This window comes from Mustelus asterias, chromosome 21, assembly GCF_964213995.1.
Source record: "Mustelus asterias chromosome 21, sMusAst1.hap1.1, whole genome shotgun sequence".
NCBI classification, from domain to species: Eukaryota; Metazoa; Chordata; class Chondrichthyes; order Carcharhiniformes; family Triakidae; genus Mustelus; species Mustelus asterias.
Window position 1 is genome coordinate 43,762,989 of NC_135821.1, and position 23,041 is coordinate 43,786,029.

A 23,041-nucleotide genomic window follows, 5' to 3' on the forward strand; every position below is an offset into this window, starting at 1 on the left:
TCTAACTTGGAACTATATCGTTATCCCTTCACTGTCACTGGGTCAAAATCCTGGAACTCCTTCCCTAACGACACTGTGGGTCTACCCACACTACATGGACTGCAGCAGTTCAAGAAGGCAGCTCACCATTACCTTCTCAAGGGCAATTAGGGATAGCAATAAATGCTGGCCTTGCCAGTTACGTCCTCAGCCCATAAATTAATTGAAAAAAAAGATCCCTAACAGCCTCTGAGGAAAGAAAAGCTACAAAAAATCTGGAAAGCACAAAAGGAAGGTTGACATGTACACAGATTAGGAAATTTTACCACGAAGGTTGGCCAAAAAATAAGCTAAGTTACCAGAAAGTGCCATAAACAGAGAAACATTTGGCGATAGTAGATGATCTTTTAGTATTCAACCATAGATTGGTACCTCTACCACCCAAGGCTCTGAAGGAGGGGATTCTTCATAGAATTTATGGGAATAGTGAAGAGTTTGTGCACATTAATCTGTGATGCTGGTCAGGCATTTCAAAGGCAATTGAAGTTTTTGTCTCATAGAAACTCTACAGTGCAGAAGGAAACCATTCGACCCATCGAGTCTGCACCAACAACAATCCCACCTTAGCCTTAACCCCACATATTTAAACCCAATAATCCCCCTAACCTACAGATCTTGGGACACTAATGGCCAATTTAGCATAGCCAGTCAACATAACGCGCACATTTTGGAGCACCCGGAGGAAACTCACACAGACACGGGAAAAATGTGCAATCTCCACACAGCCAGCGACCCAAGCTGGGAATCGAACCTGGGTCCCTGGTGCCGTGAGGCAGCAATGCTAACCACTGTGCCACCGTGCCACCATCTTGTCATGCCATATTTGTGCAATTAATAGCCAGCCACCCACAGACCCTTTATTGCCATTGTCTCTTCCAGATAGACCTTGGAAAAGATTGGGACTCGATCTCTTTGACTTTCAAGCAAAAGCGTACCTCATCACAGTTGATTATTATTCAAGATGGTTAGAGGTTACCAGACTGCACAGCACAATGGCTAAGGCTGTGATAAGAGTGTTACTGAATGCCTTCTCCATCCATGGGTTTTTGGACAAAATTGTTTTGGACAATGGGCCACAGTTCCTGATTGGATACTTCAAGAAATTTACAGAAGGCTGTGGGGTCACTTGTGTTCCTAGTTCCACTGTTCACCCAGAGGCCACTGGAAAGGCTGAAGGAGCAGTGAAAACCACCAACATGTTAATCACTAAGGATAGCAATTGCAATTCAGCCTTGCTTTACGTAATGGCTTTTCACCAGCACAGCTGCTAATGGACCAATGGCTGAAAACACAATTCCCTTTGTTAAAGCCGAATTTACAACCGAATATTACATCAGACCACCAGAAAAGAGAGAGGAATATGGAGAATGGCGAACAAGAAAAACAGAAGAACTGGTATGAGCCCAGGCATAGAAGACTGTTAGTGTCCGATAAGAAAGTCTGGATTTGCGGTGAAAAGGCTGAAGCCACAGTCCTTAAATGAATAGAACAAGGGGTGACACAGTGGTTAGCACTGCTACCTCACAGTGCCAGAGACCCAGGTTTGATTCGGGCCTTGGGCAACTGTCTGTGTGAAGTCTGCACCTTTTCCTTGTGTCTACCTGGGTTTCCTCCAGGTGCTCCGGTTTCCTCTCACAGTCCAAAGGTGTGCAGGTTAGGATTGTCCATGCTAAACTGACCATTAGTGTCCCAAGATCTGTAGGTTAGGGGATAAGTGGGCCCAAATATGTGGGGCTACAGAGATAGGGCCAAGGTGGGATACTCCTGTCGGAAAGTCGGTAAAGACTCAATGGTCTGAATGGCCTCCTCTGCACTGTAGGGATTCCATGTTCTTATCTCGATTAAACTCTGTTTGGCACATTCAGAAGAAACAGAAAAACTCTCATCTTACGAGAGGCTGCAAGATCAAATGAGTTTAATGAGTTTGGAAAGCTGGTCTGAAGATGATACCAATCAACTTTCAGAATGGTGAACAAACCGGTTCAGGATCATCACCCTCACTCAATGATGATAAGAGCAAGATCAGGGAGAGCTGTAAAGACACCTCAAAGGTTGAACTTGTGAACTTTGGACTTTGAAGGGAGATGTTGGTAGCATAAATGTAAGGCAAAGGAATAGCTTGAGATTGTTATGAAAAGAAGTTGACATTATACTTGGGGGAGGTGAAGCATAATGACATAATAGTTATGATAATGAGATAGTGATGCGTATCATGACATTTTTGTCATGATACGCATCACTATCTCATTATCATAACTATTATGTGCCAAACAGAGTTTAATCAAGATAAGAACATGGAATCCCCACAGTGCAGAAGGAGATCATTCGGACCATTGAGTCTTTACCGACTTTCCGACAAGAGTATCCCACCTTGGCCCTATCTCTGTAGCCCCAATAATGTGCTCAACACTCTGATAGAAAGACAAAACAACGTGTACAAGAGAGATGTACTAACCTAGTAGCTTATGTATCTATGAACATACAATTAAGGAGCAGGAGGAGGCCATTCAGACTCTCGAGCCTGCTCCGTCATTTAATTCGATCATGACTAATCTGATCATAACCTCAAATCTGCATCCTGCCCACCTTTGATAACTTATCACCCCCTTGCTCACCAAGAATCTATCCACCTCCGCCTTAAAAATATTCAAAGACTCTACTTCCATCATCTTTTCAGAAAGAGAATTCCAAAGACTAATGAGCCACTGAGAGAGAAAATAAAAATCTCCTCTTCTCTCTCTCTCTTAACTGGGTGACCCTTTATTTTTAAATAGTGAATGGTAGTTCCAGATTCTCCTACAAAAGAAAACATACTCTCCAAATCCACCATGTCAAGACCGCTCAGGATCTTATAGGTTTCAATCAAGTTGCCTCTCATTCTTTTAAACTCTAGCAGATACAAGCCTAGCCTATCTAAGCTATCCTCATAACCAACCCATTCCAGGTATAAATCTGGTGAACTGCTTCCAACACATTTACCTCCTTCCTTCACTGAGGAGACCAATACTGTACACAGCAAACCAAATGTGGTCTCACTAGATGCCTGTAAAACCATATATCATGTAAATGAAGTCGCTTTGAAGAAAACCTAACTGAGTCAAACCTAAGTCATTCATGAGCAAAGGGAAACCTTCTCAATGTAGGTAAGGTCACAAGTTCAACCACAGAACATGAAGCAGACACTAAAGTATGAGACATTTTCCCTCCTGAAGAACTGCAGTGACACACGTCTAGTGGTTATGTTACACAACTACCATGGGAAAGAGATTCACAAAGCCCTAAATGGAGTATAGTAATTTCTCTGAGAAAATGTGAGGAAAGGAAATGAACCAAACAGTTGGAAAAGGCAGACATTGTTTGGCCGGGATTTTCCTGAATTGGGGCTAAGTGCCCACGCCAGCGGGAAAACAGGATTGTTTTCCACTGGTGTTGGCAGCATCTTGCAGGTGAGATTCACCAACCTGAAAGATGTTAATAAGCCCATTTCGAACAACCCGCCAGCCAGACCCACTGTTCTGAGAAGGGGCTGCCATTTTTAAAGGGCTCACCAATCTCCACACCTGGAGACAGGACCCCCTTCCAAAATAGATTAAATAGTGCCCATCCCCGTCCCACTGACCAGGGGAGCACCACCAACCCCTCAGCAAAGAGGGGCATCCTCCCCTCCACCCGCAAATGACGTGTTTGTCTCCGCGCAGGTATGAGGGTGACCCGACCCTCCCAGAACCCCCACTCAATCAACCCCCACTCAATTGAACCCCCGCTCAATCCCCACATCCCCATCAGAGCCCCCCCCACCCCATGCAATCAGCCCCCTTTCCCCCTCAGACCTTCCACTCAGCCTCCCTTCAAGTCAACAGTGCACTGTCCCCTGGCACTGACAACTTGGCCTGGTGTCTTGGGCCCCAAGGGAACTCGAGCATGTAGGGCCAGAGGCTATTTGGCCTCTGCTGCTGCCAGGCTGCCAAGGATGGGTCCCTCAAGGGTCATAGGTATTGGGTGGGCTCAGGCTGGGGACAAGAGGTTGACCTCACCACTCTCTGACAGGATGGGTGTGTTGTGGCTCAACTGCTCCTTGTAGCCTGACAGACCTGAAGATCACCCCTGGCATGGTGATTTCATGATGTGGAGATGCCGGCACTGGACTGGGGTAAACACAATAAGAAGTCTCACAACATCAGGTTAAAGTCCAATAGGTTTATTTGGTAGCACAAGTCACTAGCTTTCAGAGCGCTGCCCCTTCATCAGGTGAGTGGGAGTTCTCAACTCCCACTCACCTGATGAAGGGGCAGCACTCCGAAAGCTAGTGGCTTATGCCACCAAATAAACCTGTTGGACTTTAAACTGATGTTGTGAGACTTCTTATGGTGATTTCAGGCAGCCCTGTGATCGATTTCTGTATTCCTGACTGTCAGCTGCGAAAATTCTGAAGTGGCCAGCTCACTTCAATCTCCATGCCCCCTGGTTATCTGACAGGCTTTTAAATCACTGCAGCACTCCATTCTGCAGCAGAGATTTTCCCTGTCAGAAGCTACAGGTGTGAGCAGATCCCTTTGAAGCCCTCGCCAGAGAGGAGAAGCCAAAGTCACCTGAAGGGAGAAGGGAGGGGTTCCAGGGGGGTTCTAATCTGCCCAGCTGAGCGCTCAGCCCCAATGTATGCACACAGCTTTGATTTGAAGTTGTTGAGGCTTCCCAGGAAGTCGAAACTGTTGAAACCCTCCCCATTGCACTTGAAGTCTTTGATCTGTAACAAATTCAACATGCAACACCTCGTAAAGTATTCAACTGCCAGCTCAATGAATTTCTATAATCCTCCAGCCACCTGTGTTTATTTTTATTTCCCTTCATAGTTGAATGCTCCTCAATACCCCATTGATCCCGACTGCAATGTTGACAGATTCTAATCCTGATTGACAGTTTGTGGTTTGATTTCCTCTTTGAAATGATGCATTCAACCAATGGACCTCGGGGTCCAACACGTCAGGTCCTTGCTTGTGAGGACCTGTACAAAAGCTCATCCACTGCAGATCCCACTGGGGAGGTGGGTGAATAGCAGGAGGGAATTGAATCAAGTTTCAATACATTAAAAGTCGTTGATCTGAATATTTATCGGCGGGCAGGAAAAGGTTTGACACCCGGCATGATATCCAATTTTTGCCATTTGCCTGATTCTCCGGCCATCACAATACTCACCCTACACTAACAGGCCAGAAGAATTCTATTAGTCAGCTGCTGAGACTCGTGACTTTTTGGAAAAATTCTACACTTCCGCCTTTCCTAAACTAAGCAGAAAGTTCTTATGAGACTACGTACATCACCAGGACTTCAGCCTGATTGGATTGTTCTGTTTACCTCATTAACTTATATCTGCGCTGTGTTATGCAACACTTTGCCTGTGTTTATTGCCTGTCCTGTTACACCCCTTGACAACAATTTTCATTTCTTTCATTTATTGTTATTATTTTTGGGTTCAACCTTCTCTATTTTTCATTTAATTCTACGTCAACACAGAAATCTTGTTTTATTTGCCTGCGCACAACTCAGCTCCCTAAGGATGCACATATGGTCTCCGCAAGACTTTGACATTTCACTTTGTTACTCAGTGATTACTCTAACCTTTTCATTCTGTGGATATTTGCCACAGTAAGCTCTGGGACTTAGAGCATTCCTATCTTGTGCATAAACTTAAGTGTACATTCCGCATTCGTGGCATTGCTGTCTTTGTTCTAGAGATTCATTGTCAATTCATGTTACTTCCAAGGGCAATTAGGGATGAGAAATCATAGAATCCCTGCAGTGCAGAAGGAGGCCATTTGGCCGATTGAGTCTGCACCGACAGAGCACCAACCCCACCCTATTCCCGTAGCCTCATATATTTACCCCACTCCTCCCCCTAACATATACACCTTGGACACTATGGTGCAATTTACCATGGCCATTCCACTAATCTGTACAGTTTTGGACCCTGGGAGGAAACTGGAGCACTCAAAGGAAACTCACGCTGACATGGGGAGAGCGTGCAAACTCAACCTGCTCTGGTTGCTGCCGGTGCATGTTCAATGTGCAGACTTTCAGATTGTCGCCAGAATGGTACATGGTGTGACTTGCATTCTCACAATTTGCGTATCACGTGCAACATTTTGGAGCCCTCAGGATATCATCTAAACAAGGGTGCAAACAATCCCAATTGATTACCCTGTAACCCTTTCCCTGATTTTTCATTTCCCTGCGATGTGCTCCTCTATTCAGCTACCTTTCTTAAAGGATTCCTTAAATTCCAAAGCTGATGAGTATAAATTGCTCCTTTAAGTAAGAGCATTTCTCAAATCTGCTGAGTTGGCTTGAAGTAGGCTGTTCAGAAGCTTTTGTTTTTTTGAAGCTCAACGTTAGCAGGTCTATCCTCTGTGTCAATGTTTTTGAACAGTGTTCCTATGTAACAGACTTCAGTTCCAGCACAAATCATTGACTATGAAGTCTGAGGACATAAAGCACTATATAAAGAAATATTCACATCTTCTGACTTAACTTGTTGATTATAACTCTAAAGTTTGTGCACATGCTCCAACTACCTGCAATATTCTATAGCTTGTGATGACAAACTAATATCGTAAACTGTTCATTCTTCACAATCTCTATTGTATGGCTCATGCTTATAATAAATATTATTTTCTGAAGTAGCATTTACTTATCAAAGTGTGACACATTTTAAGGTGCGAGTTACCAGAAATGCTTTTACACACTTTATGGAGTTACATAGCTAATTATTTAGCAACTAGATATTATATAATGTCATTGCAATGTAATTAATCCTGTTTTGTCTATTAGGCTACAGCAGATATGTAAGTAATTTTTTCATATAATAAAGCTTCTTATTCCATGAACTGTGTGATCTGAGCAACAAAAGGAGACTTGGTAACCGTTGGTGTGGACAACATTTTTTCGGGGAATTTGCTGATGTCAGCTTTGCATTTTTGTTAGCATTCCAACTTTCCAAGGCCCCATTCATTGGCTATGTAGATTTTAAACACTCCTCGCTAACAAACCCTCTCGAGTATGGAGCATTAAAACTTTATTAATTGATTATTTGAACGTCACCTTTAAAGAAAGGGCACATCCGGGACAGTCCAAAAAAAAAGGTCCCCGATAAATAAAAGGATTATCAAGCCCTTATTTAAAATAAATTTTAAAGCTTTATCTATTTGCTTGTTTTTCACTTTTGTGCCTCACATTCCCAAAGGTTCAGCCATGGCGACCTGCCTGCCTTTAAAAATGACTCCCTGAGTGATGCGTAAGTCATTGCGTTAAGACCAAAATGATCTAACATGTTTGTGGACATGCTGAAATGTATTGGGCCATCCTTTGATGATGGTTTTCCACAATTTCTGCATTTTGGAATCTTTTGCTATTTCTTCTTGGAGCTGCTGGCACTTGCACTGCACATAACATACCAGATCATTTTGGAGAACATCAAGTTCGATGCCAAAGAAGTCAACTGGTAGATCTGAGGATATATTTTCTGTAATCAATGGGTTAGGCAGTCTGCTGAGTGTATCTGATGCGACCTTCAAGTTACCTGGCTTGTACCTAGAATTTCACAGTCACAACCTTGAATCTTTATCAAGAGACGTTGCAATCTTGGGTAGTGCACTGGCCAATGATTTTCACAAAATTATAAGTGGTCATTCTCTACCACAAATCTTATGCCAATTAGATAGACATGAAAATGCATCATTCTGAACATGAAAGCCAATGTTTCCGGCTCAATGTTGGTGTAGTTGGACTGTGTTCCAGACAGAGATTTTGAAACAAATACAGTTGATTTAACTTTTATGAATATGCTTGCTCCCAACCCTTTCTGTGCAGCATCCATCTCCAGGATAGTTATCTCTCTATATTGTAAAATTGCAATGCTGATGCTACTGGTAATCATTTCAGTGTTTCAAAGAGGTATTTATGGTCCTCCTGCCATGGGAAGGATACATGCTTTATCACCCTGAGCAACAAAGATATTAGAGCGAAATTGTGAATGTATGGAGATGAGAAATTAAAAAGACCGAGACATCTTTGAAGATCATCCTTATCTAGAGGAATTGGCATGGCTTTAATTTGATTTGGTTTGATTTATTATTGTCACATGTATTAGTATACAGTGAGAGGTATTGTTTCTTGCGCGCTATACAGACAAAGTATACCGTTCATAGAGAAGGAAACGAGAGAGTGCAGAATGTAGTGTTACAGTCTTAGCTAGGGTGCAGAGAAAGATCAACTTAATGCGAGGTAGGTCCATTCAAAAGTCTGTTGGCAGCAGGGAAGAAGCTGTTCTTGAGTCAGTTGGTACGTGACGTCGGAGTATGTCTGGGGTGCGCACCAGTCCTTGATTATGCTGGCTACTTTTCTGACGGAATTGTAGACAGAGTCAATGGATGGGAGGCTGGTTTGCGTGATGGATTGGGCTACATTCATGACCCTTTGTCGTTCCTTGCAGTCTTGGCCAGAGCAAGAGCCATACCAAGCTGTGATACAACCAGAAAGAATGCTTTCTATGGTGCATTTGTAAAAGTTGGTGAGAATGAGAGTAATGTCTGCTATTTTACTTGGATCGGGACGTATGCCAACACAGGGATGAATAGAACTGAAGAAATTGATCTTCTGTATGTTAATACCACAGTTCAGACTGTGGACTACCAACCCTTCATTATGTGTTGCTTGTATCAATAAGTGCAGATTATGGTTGTGTTCTTGCTTTGTTCATCCTACCACACCAATATCGCCTGTGATACAGATGCATTCTGACACAGTGCCTGTAATGCAGTCCATGTGAACTTGAAAGAGTTCCTTGAAATCATAGAAATCATAGAAACCCTACAGTGCAGAAGGAGGCCATTCGGCCCATCGAGTCTGCACCGACCACAATCCCACCCAGGCCCCACCCCCACATATTTACCCGCTAATCCCACTAACCTACGCATCACAGGACTCTAAGGGGCAATTTTTAACCTGGCCAATCATCCTAACCCGCACATCTTTGGACTGTGGGAGGAAACCGGAGCACCCGGAGGAAACCCACGCAGACACGAGGAGAATGTGCAAACTCCACACAGACAGTGACCCGAGCCGGGAATCGAACCCGGGACCCTGGAGCTGTGAAGCAGCAGTGCTAACCACTGTGCTACCGTGCCGCCCCTGACGAACAGCTAGCTCAAAAAGAAAGCCATTGAAAAGAGTATTGTCTGAGTGGGGTACAAAATGTTGTGAGCTCTTTGGACCTCTTCATGGGATGTACTAACTAATAACAATGCTTGGCATTAGGCTCTGAGGAAAAAAACCTTTGCACCTGTAAATCTTGGGTTCAACCCTTCGAAGGTAAAAGCAAAATACTGCGGATGCTGGAATCTGAAACTAAAACAGAAAATGTTGGAAAATTTCAGCGGGTCTGACAGCATTTGTGGAGAGAGAATAGAGCCAACCTTTCGAGTCTGGGTGACCCTTCGTCAGAGCTGTTTCTGTTTGACTCTTCTAATGTGGGTGTTTTGTAAAGACAACATTTCAGCGCTGCATTTGACTGCCGTGGATCCAGGCATACTCCTAATCCTCTGTCCTTCTTCATGAGATGTGATTGAGCTGCACCAATCTGTGTGCTCTTATACTCATAGAATCACAGAATCTTACAGTGCAGAAGGAGGCCACTCGGCCCATCGAGTCTGCACCGACCGCAATCCCACCCAGGCCCTATCCCTATAGCCCCATGCATTTGCACTAGCTAGTCCCCCTGACACTAAGAGGCAATTTAGCATGGCCAATCTACCTAACCTGTACATCTTTGGACTGTGGGAGGAAACCGGAGCACCCGGAGGAAACCCACGCAGACACAGGAAGAACGTGCAAACTCCGCACAGACAGTGACCCAAGCCGAGAATCGAACCCGGGTCTCTGGCGCTGTGAGGCAGCACTGCTAACCACTGTGCCGATCCTCTAATGATGCCATCTTTCTCCAACTTGTCTAATTTGACCTTCAATTTGTCTTGGATGTGGGTGCTGCACCTACGCGGTGGATCATTTAACAGACTTGTGTTGTCATGCAAGTATAATGTTGCAGCTCCATTGAAACTGCCAATTTTGTTAAAACATTCTGGATATTTTGATGTCGAACCATATACTGGGGTGATCGGAGGAGTTTTTCTGAGGTTGATTTGCCTTGCGATGCCTGACTGATTCCATGGCCTGTTACTGGTATGAGGTCACGGCAGGTCGGTTGGCCAGCATTAGCTGGGCCTTCTCCATGAAGTGGAAGATCTGTGACACCCAGGAGGACTGATTGTACTTGCACTCCAGGATTATAGATCCTACAAATGGAATTAGTGTACCCTGAAAGTTGCAGAGTATTAGATTTCTCCATGGCTTTCTACATCTGTTGATACATGTGCATGTCTTTTAGAATTCATGGAAGTAGTATTTTAGCATTTGACCCTGTATAAATCTTGGCCAAAAAATGTATAGTTATCAAGTTTCTAGGGACAGATGGTTTGAATCTTGGCAAGCACTAAGAATGATGTGGCAGCATTTATCATGAGATTGACGGTGCGAAACGTGTGTGTTTCACTTAATCTCATCAGGCACATCATCGTCATTTTCTAGTTAGTCAGTCAGCTCATGTGTATGTTTCTGATGGAATACCAGTTGGTCATTCATATTGCTTGAAGGTCCCCGTTGTGTTCGGTTTGTTTGTATCAGTGCATGGCTCTTTGTAGCTGCATCTGCCTTTGTTCTAGTGCACTGACGCTACCAATGGCCCTTTCTGCCACCTGCCTTGCAGAATTGATGAAAAAGCGGGCATTTCCTTGATGCATGCAGAAGGCTGCATCGTGCCAGGTTCGGATGTTCTGGTGAGTGCATCAAAATTTGAGGTTGTACCTTGGACCGGTGAAATTTGTTGACTTACAAGGATTGCTTTGTATTTATGTCCATCCTTGAGTAGCTCTTCAGTGCCTATAGGTTTTGGGCCTGTCTTGCAGATCTTTCTGGAATGCACCTTTAGAAGTGGATGCGATCACCAACCCAACAATTCTCACTGCGAGCTCTGTGTTTGAAAAATCACAATACCTGCCCTTTTCTCAGCATCTACTGACTAAGTGGTCTATGAATTCCATAGGCTGTTGTCAAAATGACATAAATTTCAATCAATGAAGTTTAAATCGATTCAGAACTGGTCTTACAATGTAGTCCATGGGTGGGATTTTATGGCCTCGCTCGTCCCGAAACCGTAAGATCCTGCCAGAGGTCAACGGACCTTCCCATGAACCGCCCCTGACCCGCTCCGATTCCCGTGGTGGGTGGGCCAGTAAAATTCCAACCCGTATCTTTTGGGGATCCTTTAACTCTTCTGCTGATAATCCTGACATCTTCAGCCTGTTCACCTACATTCCCAATAGTTAGGCAAATCTTTATGGCTTGCTTGTTTGATTCAGACACATCTGAATTAAGAAACCAAAGCTCTGGACGCTGTTTAAACATCTTGAATTTGGATAATAGGTCAGCTGCAACCCAATTCGAACTGGAGAATTTTGCAGATATTGGGACAAGTATCCCTTTGACCTACCTTGTTTCCAGCGTGAGTGTCAATGTTGCCAATTTTGCATGCTTGTCCAAAGCTCCGTACATGACAAGTTGTGGTGGGAATATGGAATAATGACCTCTTTGATTTTTGTTCAATTTACTGTTCGGTAACTTTTGAAGCCACCTATTCTAATTGCAATTTTCTGTGGCCCAATTTTAACGACTGTCTGGCACTCGCTATCATCTGACTGATACCCTGATCACTTGCCTTTTCCGACTGAGCTAACCCAGTGCTGGTCCTCTCGATGCACTGTCCCCCTCACAGAACTGATACAATGTGCACTGCAATCTCACCATGAGGGACGAGCATGCTGGCACAGTGGTTAGCACTGCTGCCTCACAGTGCCAGGGACACGGGTTTGATTCCTGGCTTGGGTCACTGTCTGTGCAGAGTCTACACCTTCTCCCCGTGTCTGCGTGGGGTTTCTCCGGGTGCTCCAGTTTCCCCCCACAGTCCAAAGATATGTGGGTCAGGTTGATTGGCCATGCTAAAATGCCACTTAGTGTCAGGGTGACTAGTTGGGTAAATACATGGGGTTACGGGGATAGGGCTAGGTGAGATTGTGGTCAGTGCAGACTCAATGGGCCGAATGGATTCTATGATTTCCAGCTCTTTTCTTGAGTACTATCTCAGTGCTGTGCCTTCAAAACTTTTCTGCATCGTCTAACACTGAGTTTTCAACACTTTCTGATGCTACAATCCCAATGCAGTCTGAGAAAAAAACAAAAGCTCTTAGTAGAATCCCTACAGTGCAGAACAAGGCCATTCAGCCCATCAAGCCTGCACCGACTCACTGACAGAGCATCTTACCCAGGCCTGATCCCCGTAACCCCACAAAATGTATGCTGCTAATTCCCCTAACCTACATATTTTGGGGCACAAAGGAACAATTTAGCATGGCCAGTCCATCTTTGGACTGTGGGAGGAATCAAAAGCACCCGGAGCAAACTCACACAGGCACGGGACTCCACACAATCAGTCACCCAAGGCTGAAATTGAACCGAGCTCCCTAGCACTGAGAGGGAGCAGTGCTAACCGCAATGCCACTGTGCTGACTCCCACTTCTCAAGCCATATAGTGTAATCTAAGGTTGTTCACTATGTTGTACTTGAATTTAATCTTGCTGCCACCTGTCTTACCACCACTGATCACCAAATGGTGTTATTATAATGATATCATATTTTGGGCTTATTTGATGGACAAAACACGACACCAATTGCTCATAAGGGATTGGATAAATATCTTGTGGGTTCATTTATTTAGACTAGGCACATGAGAATAGTTATATACAGGTGTAAAACTTGATGGCATCAGAGCTGTGTGTGTGTGCTCTGCTCAAAGCAAAAGTGAAATTAAGATTGGTCACATGATACACTTCTCTTCAAATGATGTCATGCTGATATAATGTTAAAGGCATATTACAAGTTTGGAAGTTCTCCATCTGGTGGGCCAGACCTCGGTTGTAAACCTTAACTTTTTCCCAATATGTCTGCTTTTTGCTATTCCAGAGTTCAGAAGCTTTGTATATGTTTATTTTTAAAAAAGGTAGCATGTAACAACTGCAATAAAGGTACACCAGAGAGATCACCACCTACCATTAATAATACATGAAGAATGTAGCTTGGTGTTGGAAACCATAACAGGAATTGAGTAGGGTGGGATCAGTGGTATGTCTTAAATTCCATACCATCTTTCGCTAATTAGTTTTTCTTCCTACTTGTACACTCACTTCATCCACTCAGTCTGACACACTTTCTGATTGACACGTGGACAGATATTGTACAGCAGCATGGCACAATGTCTTGTCATTTTGATGGCATGGTAGCAGAGTGGCTAGCACTGCTGCCTCACTGCGCCAGGGACCCGGGTTCAATTCCCGACTTGGGTCACTGCCTGTGCAGAGTTTGCATTTTCTCCCCATGCCAGTGTGGGTTTCCTCTGGGGCTCCAGTTTCCTCCCACAGTCTGAAAGACATGCTGGTTAGGTGCATTGGCCATGCTAAATTCTCCCTCAGTGTACCCAAACAGACGCCGAAGTGTGGCAACCGGGGGATTTTTATATTAAATTCATTGCAGTTTTAATGTCAGCCTACTTGTGACACTAATAAATACTGAAACTTACTGCTTGTATTCTAACATATGTTCTTCTTCTATTCTTATAGGTGATCTGGATGTGACTAACCAAGAAGTCAATGTCTGTGATATGAAGTTGACACTTGGCCGCACCTTATTCAGTCAAACGCAATAAGCACCAACCCAGATTCTTCCTTTCTAGGAGTTCAGCTGGTCAGTTGTCAGAGTGAACATTGGGTTTTTCAGTTATTGTAACAGTTAAGCAGGGGATCTTTTTTATAGTTTAAAGTATGAGTTGCCTACTAAAACAGTGTTTAGTCAATTTTCTTTTAGTTTTTTGTTTCAATAAAACTCTTAAAATTTGAAATCTTGTGTGATGCTCTTGGCCACTCACTGGAGTTTTCAACAATGAGTCTCTGGGAGAATCATAATAAAGGTCAAAAGGATTAAATGCACCAACATGGAACCTACATCATGTGGCAATAGTGCTCCACAGTCTGATGGTGGAACACGTCTCTGAGAAACACTTATTAATTCAGTGATGTTAAGCATCTACCTGAAATCCTCTGGTGCTCCTCCTTATCCTCCTCCTCTTCTACCTTCTTCAGTTCTTCCTTTTGCTCCTCCCCTGAGTTTGACCATACGGCACAATGGCTGGTCATAACAGATTGTGGAGCATGCAACAAATCGCCACAAGTCTGGAGACCTTCTTGACTGAGTGCTGCAGGTCACCTCTTGACCAGTTACAGGATCCAAACTTCTGCTTGAGGATCCCAATGGTCTGCTCAGTGATATTCTGAGTGGCTGAGTGGCAGTTTAGAGCTCTGATGAAGGTCATCCTGACACGAAATGTTGATTTTATTCTCTCTCCACAGATGCTCTCAGATTTGCAGAGACTTTCCAGCATTTTCTGTTTTTGCCTCAGTTTAATGTCTCATCTGAAAAGCAGTGCTCACTCTTCAGAGGACTAAAATCCTTGATTTTTGTGTTCAATTGCTAGACTTTGGATTATGAACCCACAACCTTCTACCTGAGAAGCAGAGTGCTACCAACTGAGCCACAACTGACACATTGCCAAGTAAAAGTTAAATGCTGAGCATGATTGATAATTAACATTCAAATTCTTCAGCAGCACTTTGTTGACTCCTGTTCAGTTAGTCAGTATTAGAAGAGGTCCTTTCATGAAGCGATATCCTCCAATATAGATGTTCTCTTTTTAATGAGTGCCAGCAGGCAATATAATTGCCAATCAGCCCCTAAACAATCCTCTAGGCTGGCTAATCCTAGTGCATACTTGGTGTCTTGTGCGAAATGTGGATGAGACTACCTCTTTCGAGGCTCTTTAGTGTCGGAAGTATTCAAAAGGAATCATTTGCAATTTTTCTTGTTATTCCTAAGCCAAAGAGAAATCTAGTTTGTTTGGACTTGATGTTAGACAGACAGAAGGATGTAAAAAACAGATAATGGAATAAAATATGGTTGTCTTTGTTAAGCATGTTGGGACAAGCCCCTTTGAGAGAATGGGTCATGTGACCTGGGACTCAATCTCCATCCTGGGTGGAGCTTACCTAGCAAGTCTTGAGCTGACTGCCCACTAGGATACAGACATGTTAATAAACAGTTCCATTTACTTCACTACCATTGACCTTGTGGTCTTTTATTGGTCTCTATATCAGACCTCAAACATAATAGTCTTGGTTACTGTATGTGTACATGTTATCTTGGATAGTTGGTAGCATTCTTACTTCCTTGTGAAAAAGGTGTAGGTTCTTGGCCTCTCCCAGAATTAATGCAGGTAATCTTGTACCAAGACAGTCCTGCATTTGTTTTTACATTTAACCATGCCGCAGGAGTTCTCTTGATGCTGCTGAGTGTTAGGATAAAGAAAGGGTGCACCAGTTATGACAGTAGGACCTGCACAGGGGTGATATAGGGAAAGATACATGGGGTTCTTTAGAGGGAATTGGTGCAACCTGTGGATAGAGGAGAAATGATATAGCGTTGTTGGACTGGAGGGTTAGGAGGAGTAATTGTAAGGTTGGAGTGGACAGAAAAGGTTGAGGAAAGCTTCATGTGGAGCAAGTTGTTATGGTTCAGGTCAGAAACACCAAAGTGTTTTATGGAGCCTGCCTGGATCAAAAATTTTGCACCTTGAATTTAGCTAGGATAAGCATGATATGGTCCACCCCAGCTCTGATTCAAATGACCCACTCGGGAGCTTTTATCAAACAAAGTTTATTTAAGAATATAGTTAACATAGAAAGTTAGCAAAAACTTTTATCAATTACAAACAAAAACAAAACAACCACAATAATGTATAATCCTGAACTAATATATCTAAGGTGTTCCAATCAAACAAAAACTTTTTGAGACAAAACCCTTCCACAGGTTTAACGCAGCAAAAACTAATGCTCACGTGATACTAGGATTGAGTCCTTTGGTTAAATGCCGCAGTGCTGCTGATACACTCAGAACAGTTTGAAATCAGAACAACTTCCTAGAAAACCAGGGAGAGACTCTGGTCAAGCCACCAACACAGTAAGAAGTCTAACAACGCCAGGTTAAAGTCCAACAGGTTTATTTGGTAGCAAAAGCCACTAGCTTTTGGAACAGGCTGTTCCTTCGTCACCTGTCCCGAAAGCTCGTGGCTTTTGCTACCAAATAAACCTGTTGGACTTTAACCTGGCGTTGTAAGACTTCTTACTGTGTTTACCCCAGTCCAACGCCGGCATCTCCACATCAAGCCACCAACAGCAGAGTTTTCTACTCCAGAAAGACTTTCAGCTAACCAGCAGATTTTCCCAAAACTAAGGAGAGGGAGAGAGAGAGACTAGTTTCAGTCTGATGTCCAATCCCTTCTAAAACTAAAACCTGCAGCTCAGAACTGAAAATGGAAGAGCTCCTGTCACCTGACCTGCAAACATTCTTCCTCCTGACAAGGCAGGGTCATAAAACTAATTTCCAAAGCAAAAATAAGCAACCCCCATTTAAACCACTGGAGGAGCAATACAAGGAGCAACACTAGTCAACAACTCAGTGCCACAATGAGAGCTGAGAGCTGCAGTGAACATGATTAAAAAACAAACTCTTAAAGATACACTAACAGCACACAGGTGAAAATGGGAGTCGCGATGGGTGACCCCGCAATGAGAGTGGAGGCTGCTGGGTGCAGAGACAGGGTGGGTAGAAGAACACTGGCACAGTGTTGAGTTTTTAAACAGACACATTAAAACCACTCTTGGTGTCTCACCCCTCACCGTATCCTCCCAACCCCCCCCCCCCCCACCCTCCAGCCCCTCCCCACCACCACCAGCCCTGCCCAGTCACTTCACTTCCTAGAAGTTGATCTCTCCAATATAGTAAGGTGTCCAACATTGCCTTAAGTATTAGAATAAGGCTCACTCTAAGTGGGGGCTGCTCTTTATGAACGCTGTTTGTTGATAAATCAAAGTATTAGTGATTTTTGCCATTTAACAGCAGCAGTTAAGGACTTTATATTTAGTTGATTTTATTTAATGAAGAGAACTGGATAATGAAGCAACTAAATTTTCCTTGCTTTTATGAAATATGTTGTCATGTTCAAACAAATTTACTATGGTATTTGCATGTGACAATATTACAAAAGAGTAATGCTTTTTTTTCTGCGTTTTTACATCCACAAGCAAGAAAATCTCTGTGAAACCATGTCCTGCAGTAAGTTAAGGTGTGAAATAAGTTCAGCTGCCTTCACCTGTGACATGAGATAATCCTGCTTGCATGCTTCGGTATTGAGGAATAACGTGTCTGTCCTATCAGTGGAATCTTCTTAAAATATTGATCAAAACTCAGGCAATAATGAATGGTATGTGTAACCTCGAGGTTGGATATACTGTGAGTGTTTTGACGCAGTTCCTTTTGTTCAAAAGAAAACATGTAGGCCGGATTGTTACCATCGTTCCCGCCGGTGGGATTTTCCCATCCCGCTGCAGCGAACGGAGATTTGTCTGGGCGCCAAATTCTCCAACCTCGCTGCAGTGGGAGGGTGGCGTGAATTGTTGGTAAAATCATACCCATAGTCATTTAATTATTTGGTTCTCATGTAAACCTTTACACTACACAACCCAACTCTACAGCTGAGAGTTGCTGCAGGGATATAATTAGGTTGTTTCAAATTGCACCATTCTTATTCATTTGTAGCCTCAATGTTAAAGCTATATTTGCAGCAACAAGTTTAAAACTAAAATGAAGACTCATAAGAAAACTTAGAAATAGTTTAATAGTGTGTCCATGAGCCCCAGGCAGATCTGCTGCATGATTTGGAACAGCTTTGGAAATCCCAATAAAAACAACGTGCATACTAATCCAGTCCAGGGTTTCCCTTTGACCACCTGATTGGCATGAAAGTGTAAAAGAGGTGTGACCAAATGTGTTCAGCCTGTGTATGCTGGGGCTGAGAGCTGGATGTTTATTCAAAGCGAGATGCTGTGAGCTTATAATCAGTGTTTTGAGAGCGTGGAGTCTGAATCAAAAACTGGATCTCCTGTAGCGCAGAATGATCTAAATTGCCATGAAGAAGCTTCATTGTTTGTGATGCAGTGGAGACAACAGGTTCTGTTGGAGGGAAACCCATCTCTAGTTCTCTGATGCTGCACATCTCCAGTGGCTGGTTTGCCCCATTCGCATCTCTGGAGTGCTGAGTACCGGTGCCTCTCTGCACTGTTCGAACAGCTGGGTAAAATTAAGTCATACCTTTCATTCCAGCCATGATGCCATGGTTGCTGTCGACTGAGATAATTTCCAAGCTAATAATGTAACTTTTGCAGACTGAGAAATACCAAGCGCCACCTACAAATATCAAAGTTTTTGCCACTGAATCCCGGAGACCGAAACGGAGAGAAATAGCCAGTGGTTTGTGTTTGACTTGAGCAAGCAAGAAGTCAAAGAATCTTTCTTCGACACCTGTTGAAGGTACAGCGGCAGGCCTTTCATCTACAGGTAAGAGACTTCCTTGTCGCAGCTGAAGGATTGTCTCTCACATTGAGACTGTGGTGACTTCTATTCTGTTCTTGAGAATTAAAACAGAAATGCTACTTCTACTCTCACTCCTCCTCAGATTGGCTCTCAAGGTAGTGTGGCAGCAGGAAATCACATTCCAGCATGTGCAAGTTGCACTTAAAGTTTGTGTGTGTTTGAGGGCAGGAGTTGAGGAGTGCAATTTTAACGTGAGGTAGCAGTTCCCGTACTCGCAGGAAAGGAGCCTCGATGAGCCCCAAGTTGTATGCTGCAGAACACTGCACAGTGATAGTCCAAAGATCGGAGAGTGGGTGAGGAAAACCTGTAGAAAGTTAGTGTAGCAAGGTGAAGTGGATGTCTCTGTGGTGTTGCAGAAATTTGTTTCACGGTATTAATATTTGAGCCAGAGCAATTTCCTTAAAGTGGATCAGGGGGAGTCTTTTTTTCTCCCCTCTCAAGTTCAAGCCTTAGATTTTTGAGATGCTTTTCCCACCTCCACCACGTGCATGGTCTAACACAATATTGCTCCTCTGTCTCTGCAAATGTTACATTGAAACCTGCTGCTTGAAAGAAACACAAGATGTTTTTCCTTTTCAGTTGCTTCTGCCCCCACTCCCCCTCCATGTTTCGCTGCCCCCAATGGGGAAGATGGTGAGACTTGGTTTAGCACCTTTCCATGGTGGCATGGCTGAGACTTGGGAACGCAACGTATGACAAAGCCACAAGCCCCTCACGCCGCGCACAGCCACCAAGTGGGTGAACTCTAATGATGGTTTTGTTTTAAAAAACAATATCGAATTTAAAAGGGAGAATTTTTAGTTAATCCACCCATCATTAACTGCTGAGATCACATTCGGCACCTGTTTTTGTACCCCCCATCTGATTTTGTTCTCTGTTTGAGCCAATACCGAGTAATAGTGTGTGGGGTGTAAAACTGCCACTCCACTTGATCCTGTGGCCAGCGAACAAGGTTACAATAATGCTCATAGTCTCATTAGATCTGTCATTTTAAGCTGTTTAATTTGGTATAATTTACACTGTTCACTTAAGATAGACTTGACAAAATTGACTGAAAGAGTTAATTTCCCTTTTAAATTTCCCCTTACATTCCTTCATTGCATTTTATCATTAATTAATTTTTCAGAAAAAAACTATTTGTTCAACTAACATCTAAGATGTGCATCAATTCCAAAAAACATAAACTGACGTATCTGTGACTTTGTCAATTCTATTCATGCTCCAAAATGCTTCCTTAATTGCAACCTTTATCCTGCATGGAGCTGAAGGAACTAAATTAGTTGTAACTAGCTCTGCTATTTATTGACGGCATTCAAATGCTGAATTTCTTTCCACTTATAATTAAATTAGGAGCCTCCTTATGTCATGGCTCCTCTTCATAATTCTGAAGGTTTTCTCCAAATTCAGGATCGTTCTTTAACATTAAATAAATGCTCAAGTAGTTAACTCAGTGACTGACTGCCTATGTAAAAAGAAAATACTAATTCATTAAAGAAAAGTAAAGGTATTGTGCATTGTGCTGGAGCTCTGTAGGCCAAGGACATACAAGACAAAGTGTGCATCATTGCTCTTTCAGGTGGAAGTCAATGTATTCTGCTGAATGTTTTCCGTGCATGTCCTCTGCCCAAGGCAGACACTACGCAGGCATGTCACATTCAAATGCTAAATAAAACCAGCATAGAATTAATGGGCTAATTGGTCTCGTTCTCCACTGTAAATTTGTCTGATTATCTGGTACAATCTGTTGTTGGGACTTTTAAGAGTTTTTCCCTCAAACCTCCAGTCCCGCAGAAAAAAAACAAAAATAAATTTCTGAAGTAACGCAACTGTAAAAGTGTAAAGAACTCTCAAGATTGCTTTAGGAGAGTGGCTTTTGTGTAATTCAACCATGACACTTTAAATATTGTATTACCAGCTCATGTCACTTGAGTCCCGACTATGTTAACCTGATTTGGGAAGGAGCGGGTGGCGGGTTAATAGACAAACAGTTTGGGGCAAATCTCTGTCTTCTCGACTCGGACGATAATCTGAAGGGAGTGAGGTATCTTCTATTGAAAATTTGGAGGTTCTGTACAAGGCAGGAAATCTGCTCCTACTGATTAAAGTACTCTCCAATCGACGAAGAATAAAAATCTACCTTTCTGGCAGGTGCTTTAAAATTTAATTGGGACTGGCATTTTAAGACCATTTCCAATGACATGCCTGGTGCTAATGCACATTATTGCATGGGGATTAAAATGTGACTGCGATTTTTCCATTGCTGATTAATTTGGAGTAATTTTTCCAGAAGATTTACACTGAGTATGTCAAGCAGAACGCTGCCACAGTTTGTGCGTACAGTGGGCAGTTTAATAGATTTGATTCACTTCTCCTTACACCTGCGCTCTGAGCTCACCATTTCATTCTGAGTATCAGTTGCACTTAATAACAAAGTCTTTAATATTCCAGTGTATACAGTTTCTCTGGTTTTGAATAAACTCTGAAAATTGATGCATGGAGTGTTAGTGATGTATGTACCTTTAATGAGTTTTCATATATACACTAACTGAAAGTAAAGATCATAGCCAGAAATAATAACTCCCTCTATTTGTTAATGCTATGCTTTGTGTTCCCTTAACATAATAGAATCACTTTTTCCTGTTTATAATATTAATTGCAGTAAGTATTTTAAAATAAATGATTCATCATTGCAGGAACAGCATATGATCATAATAGTGCCTTATATAAGACCATATTTTTACCTTCAAGTCGTTAAGATTTGTGAGGTTCAGTCCCGGCTTGGCATACCATTCGAGCTTGTCCATCCGCAGAGTGAGAGTTGGCAGTACTTGGCATGGCTGCTAGGTGGAGCACTGTGTAGCAGCAGAGCAGTCCATCCCTGCGAAGGGTAGTGGGTTGATTGGGGAAGGATGGGTTAGAGGTAAAGCTTAACAAAAACAGTCTCATTGTGTGCCCTCCCCCCTGCCCTCTCTGGAACACACCTCCCATCAGTTGATCAGATAGCAGTATTAATGGTGGCTGCAGCTAAGCTTGTATGCATCCTCGTCGAAGTTGGGAGAGCTGTGATTGGAGTCACAGAGGTAAGAGATGAAAATATGTTTGTATTTAATGCAAGATGGAAGGCAAGGTAGAAAACAACTGGCTGGGCTGTAAAAATCTGTAATATTTCACATTGTATTAAATTGTAAAATAAAACTTCAGATTAAGTCATACCTTCAGTATCTATCTTGTCTCCATTCAAGTTTCTATTAAACCTACATATTGGACCGTCTTATCCCTTAGAACTAGTAGAGAAAAATATAAGTTTTTAGGATAGCGTTTCTTTGCCGTAAAATAGCATGGAGACTGAATGGTAGTGATAAATTATTTTCTGTTTCCCTCCGCTGGGTTCCAGTACCATCTGAACTTCCCCAATCTATAGCATGAGCATCACTATCTTACGTACGCACACTCCTGGTCTGATATTTTCTTATTCCGATTGCATAATGAAGAAAACCTGATTTTTGACTTGTCCGACACAGCGGGGCTGAGTATAAGTACAGAATTTCTTTCAGACTTTTTGCTTCATTTCAAAATGATTGGTGGGGCGGAGGTGGGTTAGGTGGGGGAAAGCACGGTGGAAAGGGAAAAAGGGGGGGGTCATCTTTAGAAATAGACAAATGGATAAAACAAAAGAATGTTAATTTCTCATGGTCTCTTTAGACTCGTTTTTCCAGCTGCTTTCTTGTCCTCGTGGTTTCAATCCGCAGTATTCAATCTCTGATCACTAATTTCTCCCCAATAAGGGAGGCACAGTCTTTTTCTTGCTCAGGCTGGCCACTTAATGCTTTATCAGTGAGCAAACTCTCCAATTTTAACCGTCGTTCAAGAAAGATGGGTATTGAGTAATTCTTTTGATACAAACACAGCTCGTTACAAAATACACAGGCTCGGGGTGACTGGAGCTACTTCCTCGCAGTATGATCTCAAGGCATCGTCCCCCAGTGTGGAAATGTTGAAAATCACAAGTTCTGATTCAGCAAATTCCTGCGTGTGACAAAATCTATATCGCGGTAGTTATGCTGACTTCATGCTGGTGTTTTACTTACAAGTGTCAAGAGTGTCTGTGGAGTACTGCTGTTATTCAAAGTTTTATCTTTGATCTCTTATTAATTCCAGCCACTTAATCAAAACTCACTTCTTTTAAGTAAGAACAGAAAATCTCTTTCTACTGACAATTTGTTTAAAGTTCAAACTTTTAAAAAATGCTGCAAATATTCTGATTGCCACTTCTTCCACGTTCGCAGAATGCAGACTAATTATTTCC

General features: G+C 42.8%; 1 protein-coding gene across 2 annotated transcripts in view; it reads left to right on the forward strand.

Annotated features, from left to right (window-relative positions):
* The window catches only part of LOC144509233 (R-spondin-1-like), a 385,657-nt gene that overhangs the window by 172,249 nt on the left and 190,367 nt on the right, over positions 1-23,041 (forward strand). The window contains exon 2 of one of the 2 annotated variants that reach the window (XM_078237788.1): positions 13,815-13,938. The gene's annotated coding sequence lies outside the window, so the exon portion shown is untranslated. Of the gene's footprint in view, positions 1-13,814; positions 13,939-18,152; positions 18,700-23,041 lie in introns of those variants that run through there. The other variant, XM_078237786.1, reaches the window with a different exon arrangement.